Raw genomic sequence first — 9,389 nt, 5'->3', positions numbered from 1 at the left:
TCCCTCAAGCTGAGGGGAGCTGCAGATTCGGATGAAATCATCTGCAGATTCATCAATATGTGCGACCCATTTCACATTGTCACATTGTTTTCACATTTGTCATTTGATACAGTCGATTATAGCCGCTTTCATAATTTAAATTTCCCAAATGTAATGATAGTAAACTGATGAGTAATCCAGTGTTTCCCAAACTGACCATGTCCCCACCTGAATGTGTGTTTTGGTAATCTCTCTGTGAGCTTTATGAGGACCTGAAGCTGCACGATTACCTCTCTGTGTGAAGCAGCACTTCACATGCACTCAGGCAAAGTGCAGCGGCTGTCGCTGAATAACATCACCGGTCGTGGACGACAGCAGAAAGTGTGGACAAGTAGCAAAGACATGCTTTCACACAAAAATCCACTACCTTCATGTTTGCAGCTGCCTTGTTTTTTTTCTAGAAATGCTCTTTTGCTCTGCACTTATGTCACTGACCTCCAGTGTTAAATTATTAATGTGGACACATTTTGGCATGTAGTCATGTAGTAGAGTTGCTTTTTCTCCTCTGATACATTTAACTTGAGCGTTAAAGTGTCGGCGGGAGTCGTGGCCTCTTCATGAATTAAACATGGTGCCATCAAAGCCCAGAGGGAGTGTTACCTTGCTACCCGCAGCAGTAGCGGACCGGCTGGGTCTGTCTGTACAAGACTCTCAAAACTTTAAAGTTACACATAGCACTTAAGTTGCATCATCTCACCGACTTTAGTATTTATAACGTGCTGCAGTGCATCCTAAGGCTGATTTTAAACATTAGGCATTATGAGCAGCCTCAGCACTTCTTCCCCCTGATTAACAAACACTATCAGCACTTTTTATACCACACACTAACTTTTGGCACACTTTCGTTCTCTCTTTGTTCTTGCAGTTTGAGTTCACCAGGCTGAGCTTGCTGGTGGTGGAGCTGCCGCTGGTGGTCCTGGTCCTTTCCTGGTGGTAATGATAGCAAATGATCGCTGAGAGGCGGAAGAGGAGAAGTAAACAAGAGACAACCCAGCAGCCCTAAACAGGTGGAGCTCTGTCAACACGGTGGTAATATGTCAGTGTCATCAGATACAGGAGCTGCACTCAGGTGGTGGGGAAGAAAGACAAGCAGAAAAAAGAAACGTTCAATATACAGTATAGCAGAAAATCGTACACAAGGGCGTAGATTTGTTTATCAAAAGTAATGCTATTTTCTAAATGAATATAGCAGCAAACAACTTTTTGCTATGTAAAGATATAGAGGAGTAATGTCTGCCTGAGCAGTTCTAGCTGAACTCTCTCTGTGTGTGTTGCAATCCGAGCTCCTCTGTGCTTTGTTGACATATCCGAGTTGGCCGTGGTCGTGCTTTTAGTGCATGTTTGTGCATGTGAGCGTGCCCCACTGGCTAGCGGTAACAGCTGATAACACCGTCCCGACCGACAGCGGCATCGCGAAAACATAGCAACCACCCTCCTGCTCCCTCTCAGGTAAACACTGTTCGCTCTATCAGTACTTGCGGCGTGGTTAGCACTGTTAGCGTGGTTAGCACCGTTAACTGTGAGCTGCAGGTTGGGATTCTATTGGACTCTCAAGGAAGAATCCAAATCCCGTATTATGCACCTTTAAGAAAATTTAAAATTAAACTGAAACGCCTGGTTAAAAAACTAATAAAAATGTAAATGTAAATTCATTTCAGTTTATTTTTTTTTAGCTATAATATATCACTACTGAAAAAAGGAGACAGCATAAATTTCCTTCAACTCTCGTGACATTGAACCAGAGACATTGAACTGACTTGACATTCCAAGAGGTACAGTAGCACTATGCCGCAATTGCTTCACTAAAGTAGCGCGAAGATTAAACATTAAATATTATGGCCATTCCTACACAGTTCTCCAAAACAAACTAAAACTACTGTCAAATTAAAACTAAATATATGAAAAATAAAACTAAACCTATCACACCTTACACACTCTGAAAACTAACTAAAACTAAACTGAAATGAAATCGAAAAGTGAAAACTACAATAAAATAAAAAACTAATTGAAAATTAAAAACTCATTGTAACCTTGCTTTCATCTGGAGTTGGTGAATGGACACTTGATTTTGAAAAGTGAGTGGAACACGTTTCTCATGACTCATTTCTAGTCCAGTATTGGTGAATGTAATTGCTTTAAGTTACCCGTTTATTGTTTTGGTTTGTTAATGATTCACAAGAAGCTTTTTTTGTTGGCATGTGTTTGTGTGTGCGTGCATCAGTGAATCTCCAGCCCATATTTGTGTCACTGTGTGGCGAGCAGATAAGAAGACCGCTGAGAGATTCAGTTCTTTGAGAGTGTTGTGAGGGAAGTCCTTTGGCCTATACAGGAAGCATGTAAACTGAGCCGGAGTGCAAACAGGAAGTGAGTGATGGATTTCAGGTTTTGTTGTAGCGGAGGGAGGAAACGCTCAAGAGTTCCTCAATCGTTTCAGCACATGGTCCAGTTGTTAGAAAGCAGTTTAGTTGATGCAATGCAGGAAAAGGAGTTTCTGTGGTTGATTTGGGGTCACAGGGTCATATGCCGTTTTTTAAAAACTGATTTGGCTTTAAGTGTGTTTTTTAATCATTACTTGAATCATTCATTTTTTTTTTTTTTTTTCAACTCTCCAAGCGCTCTTTTGGCCTTGTAGTTGTAATGAAGAAAAATAGATAAAAACATTTAACAATAAGATATGAAGAAGTGATAGTAGATGAGGAAGTACTCCAGTACTTCTACTACAGTAGTGTTTGCAGTTCTTGGTGGTCTAGGGGTCGTGACCCCCCTGTACTGCAGCAGAGACAGGTGTTGCCACATTTTTCTCATCCTGCTGCATCTGCTGCAGACAGTCGTCTACAAATTAAAGCAGCTTCCTTATTGTTTGACTAAAAGTATCTTCACCTTAGAATTAAAACTTTATTGACGAGTGTTTTGTTTGTTTATCAGACTACAAAGCAAACTGGCTGTCTATTGTAGGCATTGTTGTATGAGATTACTAAAAAACTATAGTGAGCTTGCCAGTAAGAGGGGTTAATTGGTCCACAATTAGTTTATATGTGAAAATATACCTCTTTAAAACCACAAATTTTATAAATTGTGACAAAATATTTTATTTTAATAGCAAAATCAAAGATGTAGAAGGACTTCTTTGCAAAGAAAGCATTTTTTGAACGGGGGACGTTGCGATCTTAACCAACTTCTTTTTAAAGAAACAAGCAACCTCTGATATTACTGTGACGTCTAGTTTAAACTGAAAACCTGAAGAATATTAAACTAGCCAGTACCGTCTGTCCTGTAATCATCTGGGATGAAACTAAAGTTAAACATATGCTTGTTTAATCATTAACAGTGAAAATCGCTACTCCCCTCCGCTTCCTCATCCACTCCTGCTTTTGTTTTCTAGTTAAACAAACAAAGCCTTCATCATTAAATTGAACGCCAAATGATGCAATCCGTGTGCCAAACAGCTTCCTCTCAATTTCACAGAGTTGATTGCTTGTGATTCATTCAGGATATAATTAAATTGATCTTCTGCGAGCCTGAAAAAGAGAGCAGGGATCTGAATAATGGGCTGATGCTGTCCTTTTTACTGTCAGGGTTATAAAAATGCAGCTTCGTAAGCTCGGTTTCAGAGGATCAACAACTGAGCCAACCTGCTGATGAGACAAACAGAAAGCCTGGAGGTGGCTGGAGGCTCTTGATAACAGCAGAGCTTTCATCCTGTTTAATGTCAAATGCATGCATTGTATTTGTACACATTTCTTTATCCCTTGACATTCATTGTATTTATGTATTTATACTTTTGCACTGGTAATTTGTCTGGAAGCGAGAGACGCATACTGCACAATCAAGTTTGTTTCTCCAGCCTACAGGCAGACACCTGTGTGTGAGCTGTTTGTCTTTGTAGCTGATGAAGTCTTTGAGCAGTGCTCCTTCATGACAGTGCTGCTTTACCCTCAACCAGAGAGTTCATAGGTCAGACTCATGCCTTTTTTTTACTTGCTCTGCTTCTGGTGTCACATTCCCCTGAAACTGATATAGCTGACACAAAAGATGGACTTACTTTCTTGTCACTTTTCTGCCACAGCTGCAGAGGTTCAGAAATAGCAGCCCCATTCACAACTGACACACTGATGCTAAAATCACTGACTTGCTGACACTTTTCAAATCAAAATGTGTGAGACTAGAGATAAATCAGCTAACTTGTTTTAATTTTTTTGCAATTAAGATTGAAAGCATTGATTATTTGGCTGATAATATAAACAAAAAATAAAGTGTCAGTTCTCAGTGTTCAATATCATTTTGTTCACATGACCTGTTGCCAGCATTGTCCAAGAAAGCAAAATACATTGAACAATACTGCAGCAAGAGTCTGTCCGTTATTACAGTGAGTGGCATAATAATGACTTTGAGCATATCTGCGGTGCTGTGGAGGTAGATGCACAGCCATGCTGTCTCTGACACAGAGCAGGATGTATGTGCATGCCTGTACAGTCTCCCTGTAATCAGCATCCTGGCTGCTGGAGATAAGGCACAGTGACACAGTGTGAGGCTACGGCTGGCTTTCTGCCAGGAGACTTCAGGGCGAAGCATCCACGCCAGCAACACCACTGTGGACGCTTCTGTCGGTGAAGACAGTCGGACACTATTTTACTACTCCGCCATCATTATCCTACACATTATACCACCCTAACACATTGGCTGTGTATAGTTATTACTGGAAAAACCTTGCAAAAGACAAAAATAACTTAGTTTGAATCAGTCATCTAGGTCAGTGATTCCCAACCAGGGACACGCTATGGGGTACGTCTGCAGTTGCCAGGGGGTATGTGGAGAGATTGTGATGTAGCTCAGCTAATTTGAAAATATAGAAATAATGATTTGATTAAAAAAAAATTATACAGTTATTGATTCAGCATTAAAATTAATTGGCAAGGATTCAAGCAGCTAAAAATAATAAACGATTAGCTAAAAGTTAAAGATAAACAGTTCAAATAGTCAGCTAAAAGTAATGGATAAACAGTTCAAATAACAATACACAAATCAATATAATAAACAATATCCACTTTCAATAATCAATATCAAATGAACACATTAATGTGGAGTCAATGAGGGGTCACTTGAGTTCATCTGATATGGCTGAAGGGATATACGGTTGACAAAGAAGGTTGGAAATCTGATTGGCTCCTTTTCTTGTAATTATTCCTGTCTGTTTCAGTACACAGTCAGTAAAACCTGGAGATATCAGGATTTGTTTTCCCTGTTTACCTCACCAGAATCAACCTCATTCATTTTTAAAAGTATAAGAACATCTTCCACAGATTTCAAAGTTGCCTGTCCATCACAGTAGACATGAAGGCTTATTTGATTTTGTCAGTTTTCTGTGCACTTGGGCTTTATGTTTTCATGTCAGTGCACTGTTCATGTTACGCTGAGCTTCCTGTCAATCACCCGACAGCCTCGGGAAGAAACGAAAGAATAGTCCCTCAAAAATATGTAACCTTATAAACCTTTGTATTATTATTTAGGGCATTTTGTCACCAGGCATCAGTTAATTTTCAGCTACGATGGACAACAAAGTTTGCATTTTTAAAAACGGCAAGCAATGAGTACACAAAAAAATCATGACACAGCAAATGTAAACCAGATGCACTGTATGTTACTACTAATGACACTACTATTCTTTAAACAGTTGACATCAAATAGGAGGTGAGTAAAGCATCTTTTATCACCTCTAAACAGTCATATTCTTTCATAGCTTAGACCGTAATTTACTTTTAATAACTTCCATTCTTCCCTGATTGCTGTTGGACTATCAACTCAAGGAAGGCTTTTAGAAAAATAAAGCCCCACTCCTCTATATTCATTTCAACAACAGTCCTGTAATATAAATCAGCTCCCAAACCCCTTAGTCAGGGAAAATACACTCCATGTGGAAGTTGTACTACGTTGCATCAGCCAAGAGAGTGGGAAAAAAAATGTTTTTAACATGCAAAGAGGTTCTCTGTGTGGCTGAGCGAGCCAGGGGCAGCTCTTCAGCCAGAGCTCCGTCTTTACGAGCCCACAGACAGAATCACACTGGAACATGTGGTTTTCATCGGCTCACGTGCAAGGCCGAGGCCAGTTAAAGCACCAGTACACACAACGATCACTCACTCTGCTGCAGCAATGAGAACCACATGCCAGTTTAAACCCAAAATGCCCTGATCCCAGTCCCTGTTTTCAGTCATGTCTTGTCCCGCGGGAGCCCTGTTCCCAAGCTTGCAAACAATGGCTCTGTATTCATTCAACTTTTTCAAGCAGAATTGAGACTGTGGAGTCTCTCCCAAACATGCTTTATTGTGATACTGTATTATATTGTGATGATGTGTGAAATTGTTAGGTGTAAAGGAATATTCTTATTTCTCTGCCGTTTCAGGATGTTTCTCGAAAATCACCACCTTTGATCAATTAAGACGATACTAGAAAGTTAAATCAGCCTGTAGGCTTTACTGTGTTTGCCTGTGTTAGTATTTTCACACAAGGAATGCGAAATAAGACACAGAGCAACATTATCATTCATTTGGAGTAATGGTTCTGTTTCCATCTGGTAAATGTAAGTCTCTGTTTTTGGTCTCCATGAACTCCTGAGGGAAGTATCTGGCTCTTTAGCTGCTAAATGCTCCACTATGTTCTAGAGCTGTGTATTGGCAAGAATCTGGCGATACGATACGTAGCATGATACCGGGTTAACGATTCAATATATTGTGATACTGTAAGCAAGCTGATATACTGTATTGCTATTTTTTAAATTATATTTTAGGAAAATTGTCATAGTATAAAGAACACACCAGAAATAAACCATTTAGAATAGTCAAAAATAACACTTTTATACTGCATGCAAAAAACTACATGTTTTTTGCCCCAAACTGCATGTGATTATTATAAAGTGGGCATGTCTGTGAAGGCGAGACTCGTGGGTACCCATAGAATCCATTTTCATTCACATATCTTGAGGTCAGAGGTCAAGGGAGCCCTGTGAAAATCGCCATGCCAGTTTTTCGTCGCCAAAATTTAGCGTAAGTTTGGAGCGTTATTTATCCTCCTTCTTGACAAGCCAGTATGGCATGGTTGGTACCAGTAGATTCCTTAGGTTTTTCTAGTTTCATGCGATGCCAGTACCTTCACTCTAGCTTTAAAACACGCTACAACCTCCGAAAGTTTGAATAGCGGCCAGGCCCAATGGTGGGCCGTCAGATTTTTAAGAAGTTAATTAAAAATCAATACAGTGTTTTGGAGAATCGATACAGTATCGCACAACAATATATCATGCGGATCAATATTTTTTTACACTCCTACTATGTTCACCAGGTAGTCTCTGTGTCTGTCTGCTGTTTGGTGCTGAGCATAGTGTACGGTGGGGTTTTAGAACTTTTTTGCTGAAAACAGCTCCATGCTGCGGCCGAATACGACGCTATGAGGAGAACCAAGTGGAAAACAGTAAAGTTGCAGCCGGACAGCTAAACAATGAGCTGAAACTTGTTTTTAAGCTCCTTTAAAGTCGAGGAGAGCTGCAGATTCAGGTGATAATTCTCTGTAGGTTCATCACTGCGAGCGACCCCTTTCACATTGTCACATTTGATACCATGTTATTATAAAAAATATAGACTATAGCCGCTTTATTTTAGATTCTTCTTAAGACCCCAAATATTTCCTTTTTATGGAATGCTTTAGTCATAAAAATCATGGTCTCTTGGCTTTGAATATTTACTCTGTGTAACATCATATAGTTTCAATGAAGAGAACAGAATACACATATGAGTCTGGCAGACGGTGTGGAATAAAATTACTTTTCCAAATTTAGAGCCACTTAAAAGTGGAACACTGGATGTTGAGGCCAAATCCAAAGCGTTCTCTTTTCCAGTTCCAGTTTCCTTTTAGATCTGCTATTGTCTTTCATATTAAGCTATTTGAAGATGACTTTGATCACTAAGAATTAGTGATGGGCATTTTCACTATTCTTTTACATTAGACTAAATCAATACCAAAAAGAAAATCATTATTTGCAGCCCTAAAAAAAAATCCACAAATCAACAGAGCATTTGGCTTGTTTTATCTCATAATCAGCAGTTTAGTTTATTTCCAAAACATCCTTATTAGAGTCACTTCCTGGGTCTCGCCTGATTTATCGCACCTTCTCACTAACTGTCCCACTGGGATGTACTTGTAAATGTACCCAGCTTGCCTGTGTCTGCCGTGTGATGTCTGCAAGTTGGCAACAGCATGTCATCTGTGTCCCTCTGCTGTTTGGTGTCATTACTGACCACGATCAGACTGTTAATAGCACACTTTGTACTCTCGTGAACTGTTAACTGGGGGAAAAAACCTTCAAATTCCCCCACCCAACAGCTGGCTAATCCCCTCCTCTAGTGATTTGGTCCCACAAAAAACCCACAGTGGACACCCAGTTTGTATACATTTCTGCTGTGTAGTGGAAAGCGGACAGGTTGTAACCCTGAACTAGTGGCTGTGTGGGAAGACTGGTCACGTCTAACCAACATGTGTCTTTATCTCCCTCTGTCTCTCTCATGCTGTTGTCATTGCATTCCTGTTCTGACCCTGACGGCCATTCATCGCTCACTTCAACACACAGTCACTTCTAAAAGGGCAGGTGACAACCAAGAATACTTTCACTCTGTTGACAGGCTACATACCACTGTGAGAGGAGAATATAGTGATGACATGACACATTTGAAGCCACCCTGAAGAAAGAAGACATTATAGATTAACGTGAGGCTCTCTTTAGTATCCAATGAGGTCATCCGGTAACGCTCTGAGGATATTATTCTTCTCATAGAAGCTCCGGGGCTCAAGGCCATTTATGCTCCAGCTACAACAGATCAGCCTTTCATAAAAAACTTTTTACATTGTCCCACGTGACCCCTCACTGTTATTTCTGTCCATTCTCCCAAACGCCACCATAGATAATGCATAATGCACGTCACCATTCTTCTCCCAGATTAAGCCGAGGGGGATATTTTGTTAGGGAGCCCTACTGCAATGCACTGAGACCCAGGCAGGCTGAACGGGCTGCTAGGAGCAGGACTAAAGCAACAGGCCTGTGGTGTCCCTCCAGGGCGCCACTGGGAGAGCCCGAGTGTGGAAGCCATCAAGGCTCCAGCAGCTGATGTGTTCTGACAGTGTTGTGGTAGAGCCGCTCTGCCGTAAGAGGTACATAGGAAACACGGTGTGGTTCACATGGGGAGCTCTTTTTCCATCCACAACTCGGCCTCAGTGGGGTTCATCGTCTGTGTGTATGAGTGTGTTAGACAACGTTTCCGCATTTCAGCCACAGAAATCTCTAATCTCAGCTTAAATATTTTCCCTCTCTG

The sequence above is a fragment of the Sebastes fasciatus genome, chromosome 7 (assembly GCF_043250625.1).
Source record: "Sebastes fasciatus isolate fSebFas1 chromosome 7, fSebFas1.pri, whole genome shotgun sequence".
Lineage (NCBI taxonomy): Eukaryota > Metazoa > Chordata > Actinopteri > Perciformes > Sebastidae > Sebastes > Sebastes fasciatus.
Note: the sequence above shows the minus strand (reverse complement) of the source record.